The following is a 9,560-nucleotide window of genomic DNA, read 5'->3' as shown; positions in this document are numbered from 1 at the left end:
TGCAAACCTACTCCATTCATTGTGACCATTTTCCTCTCAAAGTGCAACAAGCCCGGGTCCAGCTATAGCATCCACAGAGCAGTGCTGTAGTCTCTCTAGAACCACTCACTTCCTCTAGAAGGAAAACTGAATTACAGTGTGTGACTAGAGGGGAGATTTCTGGCCTTCATAAAACCTCCCCACAATCAAGGAGCAGAGGAGGAAGTAGGTGAGAAGCCTTCCTTGGGAAAGCCCCTCTCTGTGACTTCTCCCAGAGCTGAATTTCCTGAAGACTGATAATCAAATGGAATTAAAGAGTTCACAAAATTTGACTCTCTCCATGATGCAAAAAAAATTTTTTTGAGAACTGACTAAACTCAGTGAGGTGAGTAGGTAAGTGATTGTGGAATTATACAAGCCAACCTCCTAAAGTTAACTCCTCCCTCTTTTGAAGGCCAAGGTGTTTGAAACTTAGCTCCAGTGATAGAATGCCCATATGTCAGCAGTGGAACCTTCCTCTGAGCCCTTGACATCAACTGTGTGTGAAAATAGAAAATCTCGAGAGAGCTCAACCATAATACTGCCTCCCAACAATTCAAAGCACATTAACTGGTCCATGTAAAAAATTTATCGAAGTACATGAAGTATAGTTGATTTACAATGTTGTGTTAACTTCTGGTGTATTGCAAAGTTATTCAGTTTTATGTGTATTTATATATTTTCCATATTATTTTCTATTATGGTTTATTATAGGATATTGAATATATTTCCCAGTGCTATACAGCAAAACCTTTTTGTTTATCTAATGTATATACAGTAGTTTATTAATCCCAAGCTCCTAATGTGTCCCTTCTCCACCCCTTTCTCCTTTGGTAACCATAAGTTTGTTCTCTCTGTCTGTGAGTCTGTTTCTATTTTGTAAATAAGTTCATTTTAGATTCCACATTTTAGAATTTAGATTCCACATGTGTGTGATATCATATTTGTCTTTCTCTGTCTGACTTATTTCACTCAGCACAATCATATCTAGGTTCATCCATGTCACTGCAAATTACATTATTTCACTTTATGGCTGAGTAATATTCCATTGTCTGTGTATACCATATCTTCTTTATCCATTCGTCTGTTGATGGACATCTAGGCTGCTTCCATGTTTTAAATTACTATAAATAGTGCTGCTATGAACATTGGAAGTACATGGATCTTTTGGAGTTAGTGTTTTCTCTAGACATATGCCCACGAGTTGGATTAGTTGGGTTATATGGCAATTCTATTTCTGTTTTTTAAGGAACCTCCATATTGTTCTCCATAATGACTAGACCAATTTACATTCCCACCAACAGTGTAGGAAGGAGAACCCTGCTCTTTTTCCACACACTGTCACAGTAGAAGAAATGCTCTCCTTTACTGCTGTATCTAGGCGTCTGCTATGCCATGTATCATTCACTCCATCAAGGATAGTCACTGCAGTTATTGCTCTTTTCTTTGATTAATTTGACTGGAATGGGTCTTAGTTGCAGCACTCAGGATCTTTGTTGCATCCTGTGGATCTTTCACTGGGGGCACATGGACTGTCTAGTTACAGCTCACAGGCTCTGGAGCGGGCAAACTCAGTAGTTGTGGGGAGTGGGCTTTAGTTGCTCCAAAACATATGGGATCTTAGTTCCGTGACCAGGGATTGAACCGGCATCCCCTGCGTTGCAAAGCAGATTCTTAACCATTGGACCACTGGGGAAGTCCCTATTCCTCTGGTCTTGACTATAAAATGTTCCTTTTAATTTTTCATAATAAACATAATAGTGCAACAAATGTATTTGCACACATTTCCCTTCAGTTGAAAATATTTCCTTAGGATACATGCCTAGAAGTGGATTTCTCAGTCAAAAGGTAAGGATATTTTGAAGGCTCTTAATATTTGCTGCTGAATTGCTTTTGGGTATGGACCTAACAGAAGCAGAAGATATTAAGTAGAGGTGGCAAGAATACACAGAAGAACTATACAAAAAAGATCTTCATGACCCAGATAATCATGATGGTATGATCACTCACCTGGAGCCAGACATCCTGGAATGTGAAGTCAAGTAGGCCTTAGGAAGCATCACTATGAACAAAGCTAGTGGAGGTGATGGAATTCCAGTTGAGCTATTTCGAATCCTAAAAGACGATGCTGTGAAAGTGCTGCACTCAATATGCCAACAAATTTGGAAAACTCAGCAGTGGCCACAGGACTAAAAAAGGTCAGTTTTCATTCCAATCCCAAAGAAAGGCAATGCCAAAGAATGCTCAAACTACCTCACAATTGCACTTACCTCACACGTTAGTAAAGTAATGCTCAAAATTCTCCAAGCCAGGCTTCAACAGTTCATGAACTGTGAACTCCCAGATGTTCAAGCTGGATTTAGAAAAGGCAGAGGAACCAGAGATCGAATTACCAACATCTGTTGGATCATCAAAAAACTAAGAGATTTCCAGAAAAATATCTACTTCTGCTTTATTGACTACTCCAAAACTTTTGACTGTGTGGATCACAATAAACTATGGGAAATTCTTAAAGAGATAGGAATACCAGATGACCTGACCTGCCTTTTGAGAAGTCTGTATGCAGGTCAGGAAGCAACAGTTAGAATTGGTCATGAAACAACAGACTGGCTCCAAATAGGGAAAGGAGTACGACAAGGCTGTATATTGTCACCCTGCTTATTTAACTTCTATGCAGAGTACATCATGAGAAATGCTGGACTGGATGAAGCACAAGCTGGAATCAAGATTGCCAGAAGAAATACCAATAACCTGAGATATGCAGATGACACCACCCTTATGGCAGAAAGTGAAAAGGAACTAAAGAGCCTCTTGATGAAACGGTCGGCTTAAAACTCAACATTCAGAAAACTAAGATCATGACGTCTAGTCTCATCTCTTCATGGCAAATAGATGGGGAAACAGTGGAAACAGTGACAGACTTTATTTTCTTGGGCTCCAAAATCACTGCAGACGGTGACTGCAGCCATGATATTAAAAGATGCTTGCTCCTTGGAAGGAAAGCTATGACAAACCATATTGACAGCATATTAAAAAGCAGAGACATCACTTTGCCAACAAAGGTCCATGTAGTCAAAGCTATGGTTTTTCCAGCAGTCATGTATGGATGTGAGAGTTGGACCATAAAGAAAGCTAAGTGCTGACAAATTGATGCTTTTGAACTGTGGTGTTGAAGAAGACTCTTGAGAGTCCCTTGGACTGCAAGGAGATCCAACCAGTCCATCCTTAAGGAGATCAGTCCTGAATATTCATTGGAAGGACTGATGCTAAAGCTGAAACTCCAATACTTTGGCTACCTGATGCGAAGAACTGACTCACTGAAAAAGACCCTGATGCTGGGAAAGATTGAAGGTGGGAAGAGAAGGGGACGACAGAAGATGAGATGGTTGAATGGCATCACTGACTCGATGGACATGAGTTTGAGTAAACTCTGGGAGTTGGTGATGGACAGGGAAGCCTGTCGTGCTGCAGTCCATGGGTTCTCAAAGAGTTGGACACGACTGAGTGACTGAACTGAACTGAATATTGGCTGCTGAATTGCCTTTGGGGGAGGGGGGATGTAGAACTGACCAGCGTGTTAAATTACCTATACCCTCACCAGAAATGATTATAATCAATGTAAATATTCTAAACAGAAGCATGATGTCATTTCATTTCTGTTCTGGTTAGCAGCATGTCTTTAAAATGAGTGTAAAGTTGAGTATTTTTCCCACATTCCTTAACTATTTTATTTTCCCTTTCTGAATAATTTGAGTATGTCAGCCAACTTTTGGAAAATAAATTATGGTGAGTCTGAAGACCCAGAACAGAATCTTATTTACTTGCATTCTGTGCTCCCTGCAGCTTCAACAGACTGGATGACATTTGTCCATTCTTTCCTTTGATCCCTTAATATTTGCTGAGCACCTGCTGTGTGCCTGTGTTCTGGCTGCTCGAGACGGAGGAGTGAGCGAGGCAGGGAAGCTCTTGTGGGCAACAGACACTGGAACCAACAGAGACAAAGTCATTTCATACATGGTGAGAACGTGGAGGAAATGAACTGCAGATGGGTAGTCAGGTGGCTGTCTTAGAGGAGACCACAGAGAACCCCCCTGTCATTCACCCATTAAAAAAAAAAAAAAGCCATCTCTACGGCTTCCTGTTTCGCACTTAGAGTAAGATCTGTACTCCCTGCAGAATCAGGCCACAGTCTGCCTCTCTGACATTGCCACCTTCCAATCTCCTCCTAAACGACAGTGCTCCTCAAACACCAAACTTGTTCTCATTGCTCCTTCTGCCTTCAAAGTTCTTCTCCTATATTTGAATGGCAGCCTCTTTCTTAATATCAAGTCTGAGTTCAGATATCAACTCCCATGAGAAGATTCTGCTTACTGTCCTATATAAAGAAGTACCTTCTAACCTGCCAGTCACTATCCTGTTATGTTTTATTTTCTTCATAGCATTTATCTCTCTCTGAAATTAATTGTTTGCTGCCCAGCCCTTTGCCTCTATAAACTCCAGGCGCGTAGGAACCATTGCCGTCTTGTCCACTGCTTCAGTGATGTGTCTGATAGATACACAGAACTGCCCCAGACATCTGATATCAATCACCTGACTTTATTCCTGTAAAGTATCCATTAGGTGAAAAGTTAATTTCAGTAGATAAGAATGCCAGGATTGGCAGTGGTTTTTGTCAAAATGTCACCAGTCAAACACTTGAGTTGGGAATATTGCTTTTCCACAAGGCATTTCTCTGGGGATGGTTTACTAAAATAGGAAAATAACTGATCAACTTGATTTATCATCCAAATAGGATATTAATAGTATTAGTGAATCTGAGAAGACTAGGTATCAAGGGACTAGAATTAGTGAGAAGTAGTTAAGGGCAGTTAGAATTTCTTGCAACATTTGATCCTGTAGGCAAAAAATTCTGTGGGCCAGTTATTTAATCTTGATAGAGATTTTTGGTTTCTAATGATTCCCCAAAGCCTTGGAGTGTTATGCTGTGGAATCAAAGTAGCTGAAGAGGGGCTCTTTACGAATCAGATTCAAATCCTAAATGTCTTTGACTCAGCACTCTCCTGTTTGCCCTATGTCTGAATATTCAGATATAATTTTAAATTAATGAACGTGTCCTGTCCATCTCTATAGACAATAGATCATTGATAAGGCCTCTGCTGAAGTATAGTTCTGTGGTAACCAAGTAATTACAGGTAAACTTAGCTCTTTTTAGCTGATTCTGTGACATCACCTACATATCACATTGTTTTTATGGGAAAGTGGAGTCTGTGTTTTCGACTTATAGGTAAATAGAAAAAATATAGCTGGTGTGGTGCTAATATCACCCCTTTTCCTTGCCCAGGTTTTGAATCATGTGAGAAATGAGACAGAATATGGCAAATGGAGACAAATGTCACTTGCAGTAGGAGCTTATTTTGGAGATTGTGATTTGGGGGCCTCCTTGTTTAAAATATTTATTTATCTGTGACTGTGCTGAGCCTTGGCTGCATCGGGTGGCCTCTTCCCTGCAGTGCTCGGGCTTCTCTCTAGCTGTGGCCTGCAGGCTCCAGAGCGCATGCCTCTGTAGTTTGCAGCGCGTGGGCTCTCTAGTTGAGGCATGTGAACTCAGTAGTTCTGGCCCATGGGCTTAGTTACCCCATAGCATGTGGGATCTCAGTTCCCTGATCAGAGACCAAACCTTGTCCCCTGCATTGCAAGGCAGATTCTTAACCACTGGACCACGAGGTAAGTCCCTGATTTAAGGCTAATACTGAATCCTGACCCTCCCAGTTCCAACAGTCCTGAGTACTCAGGTGCTTTCCCAGAAGGATCAGAGGTTAGTATTCCAGCAGGATCAGAGGTTAGTATCCCCAGTTTATTCTTCTGAGATAAATCAGTACACCTTACTTGGGGCAGAGTGAATAAAGGCTCTGAGAGGCCAGGAGCATGGCACTTATTGAGCACTTATTCCACATGGAAGGAAATATCAGCAATGAGCAAGAAGCATTTCCCCTCCTGAGAAGGTCTCTGGATTTGTCTCTGTAGTCCTGGAGTGTTGCCGGCTGGTGTGGGTTCAAAAGGGCCTAAGAAAGGATGACTGTGGATTCATGCTTTCAGGACTGCCTGACTTTCTTGTTGCTCGTGTTTTGCCAGGAAGAGTCAGGAAGGCAGGTGCCTAGCAGATCTCCATCTCTTCCTGGTCACACTTTCTTGGGTCCTCAGTAGGGAACTGGAGTAGAAAGCCATGGCAGATACTGACACGGTTGTAGTCGAGTTTCATTAGCAGACATTGGCAGTAGGACTCTGTGTATAGTACTCTCTTGAAGTCTTGAATGCAGGAAAAGGTAGAGCAATGGGCTCTTCCTGTTTACGAAACAGGATTTGAGATGCAGCAGTAATTATGTGACTTCAGGCTACTTTCTTAATTATCTTAAAATCCTGGTTAGCCTTTTGTAAAGTGAATGTATTATGTAGAAATGCCATGTAAAAATGGCGGAAAGGAAGAACGTATTTGTGAGACATATATAAAGAACACTGACAACTCAAAAATAAGGAGACAAACCAGTCCACTAAAAATGGACAAATGATTTGAAGCAAATATTTTTAAGAGACATGAGTAGCTAATAAGCACATGATAAAAGGCTCCGTATCATTTGTCATCAGGAAAGGCAAATTAAAACCGAAGTGAGATACCACTACATACCCTTTAGAATGGCTAATATTATAAAAACTGGTAATAAGTATTTACCCAAGAGAAATGAAAGCATGTGACCACACAGAAACTTGTGTATAAATACTCATAACATCTTTATTTGTAATAGTCAAAAACTGGAAACAACATAAATGTCCATCAACAGGTGAATAGATAAACCATGGTATGTCCAGCATATCTACACAAGGAAATATTGTTCAGAAGTAGGAAAAAACCAAACTATTAAATATACACAATAATATGGATGAATCTCGAAATAATCATGCCGAGTCAAAGAAGCCAGATCAAAAACTAAACCCCTCCCAAACCCAATACTTTGGCTCCAATATTTTGGCCACCTGGTGCAAAGAGCTGACTCATTGGAAAAGACCTTGATGCTGGGAGGGATTGATGGCAAAAGGAGAAGGGGGCAACAGAGGATGAGATGGTTAGATAGCATCAGTGACTCCATGGACATGAATTTGAGCAAACTCCAGGAGATAGTGAAGGACAGGGGAGCCTGGGGCATGCTGCAGTCCAGGGGGTCACAAAGAGTTGGACACAGCTTAGCGACTGAACAACAGCAACAAACCCAGTATGTCTGTATGACTCCATTTGTGTAAAATTCTAGAAAATACAAATTAATCTGTAGTGACAGAAAGCAGATCAGTTGTTACGTTAAACTGCAGGCATGGGAAAGGTTGAACACAAGAAAACTTTTGGGAATTATAAGAACATTTGATATCTTGATTATGCTGATGGTTTCATGGATGTGTATACATGTCAAAAGGCTTCCCAGGTGTCTCTAGTGGTAAAGAACCTGGCTGTCAGTGCAGGATATGTAAGAGACATGAGCTTAATCCCTGGGTGGGAAAGAGCCCCTGCAGGAGGTCATGGCAACCCACCCCAGTGTTCTTGCCTGGAGAAGCCCATGACTACAGGAGCCTGGCAAGGTACAGTCCATAGTGTCGCTAAGGGTTGGACACGACTGAAACAAGTTAGCCTGTACACGCACACATGTCAAAGCTTTAAACATGTTCCGTTTACATAAAGTATACCTCAATAAAATTGTAAAAGAAAGCAGAAAGAAGTAGGGAAGGAGGAAGAACTGATACGCAGTAATACGGATGAATTTCACAGTGTGCTGAGGGAGAGGAGCCGGACACTAAAACAGCACATACCTTATGACTCCATTTATATACATTTCCAGAAAAACCAAACTAGTCTCCAGTGACAGAAAGCAGGTCTGCACTTGCCTGGGCTAGAGGGTGGAGAAAGGAAGGGACTGCAGAAGGGCAAGAGTAAACTTTTGGACGTGATAGAAACGTTCTGTATCTTGATTGTAATAGTGGTTTCACGTGAACATACATCTATCAAAGCTCATTGAGTTTTGTACTTTAAATGGATTCATGTATTGAAGTAAATTATATCTACCTCAATAATGTGAGTTTTAAAAGAATTTTAAAATGCCTTTGTTTAACTCTTGCTTCCAGGAATCATTCAAGCTGAGAATAACACAAAACATATGGGCCTGAGAGGTATCTTTGCTTGGGAGAAATACTTAAATGGGCCTCTCAGCTATGTAAGAGTTAATCCCAAATCCTATTCCTGAATGAAGACTTTGGGGACAACAGGGAACTCACCTGCTGTGTAATAACAAAAATTTTTGCTTTCACTAAGGTTAGAGTTAACATTCTGGCTAATATTCACGAGGTGTTACTGGCTTCATTCCTCTGCCTGGGGCTAAATTGCAAAGGGAGTTGGGGTCTTAGACTTTTAAAGAGGGAGGATTGGATTAAAAAGACCCTCATCCAGGACTTCCCTGGTGGTCCAGTGTCTAAGACTCTGTGCTTCCAATGCAGGGGGCCCAGGTTCAATCCCTGGTCAGAGAACTAGATCCCACATGCCACAGCTGAGTTTGAAACCTACAACTAAAGATCCCACATGCCACATTCCATGTGTCCCAACTAAGACCCAACACAGCCATATATATATATATATATATATATATATATATATATATATATATATATATTTTTTTTTTTAAGAGTTAGCAAAGTTGGAAAAAAAAAAAAAAAGACTCATCCAAGAGATAAACTGCTTCCTGAAACGTGAGAGGTCAGGGGCTAAGGAACAAGAGGCAAGTAGGGGACCTTCGAGGGGGGACGTGGCTTGTGAACAAGCAAGAGTCACAATATCAAGTAATCTGTTTTGAGTTATTCTCTTTCTTTCCCTCCCTGACCTGTCACCCACAGGCTCTCAGTAAAGTTAAATGCTACAACATTATATTAACTGCTTTTGAGAACATTAGTGGGGGACCGTGTCCAATTTCAGGGATATGTGGGGAGCCAGGGAAACTTGGAGACATGAATACACAGTTGTTGGAGGTAGTCATCAAAGAGACCCACAGTAGTGATCCACAGCAAAAGGTGATAAAAGCTCAGCAACAAACAGTCTGGGGAAACACATGAGGACATCTCAGGGATTCTCAGAACTACAGCTGGAGGAAACTGGATTTCCTGCACTCCATCGCAGCACGAGGGGCCCAGACTCTATTACTGGGTATTTAGAGGAATGGTGACCTCCTAAAATGTGATAACTTGGGGATGTTTGGGATATAAAGACATTAACATTCCCCCCTCCACCCCATAATCTCCCAAGGACGTTTGGATGGACTGTCCTGAGTTATTTTGGACTATGAGACAGAAATAATAATCCATAAGGTCTGGTTCATAAAAGCTCAAGAGAGACCTACGTTATGCGACCAAACCCTAACTAGTAATTGCCTCTGTTGGGTTTGACGTCAGTTGATGACTGGACTTTGAACCCGAGAGAGAGTTTAAAAGAAAGATAGCTGGAGGCAAATCATTTC

Source organism: Capra hircus, chromosome 1, assembly GCF_001704415.2.
Source record: "Capra hircus breed San Clemente chromosome 1, ASM170441v1, whole genome shotgun sequence".
In the NCBI taxonomy this organism is placed as follows: domain Eukaryota; kingdom Metazoa; phylum Chordata; class Mammalia; order Artiodactyla; family Bovidae; genus Capra; species Capra hircus.
Note: the sequence above shows the minus strand (reverse complement) of the source record.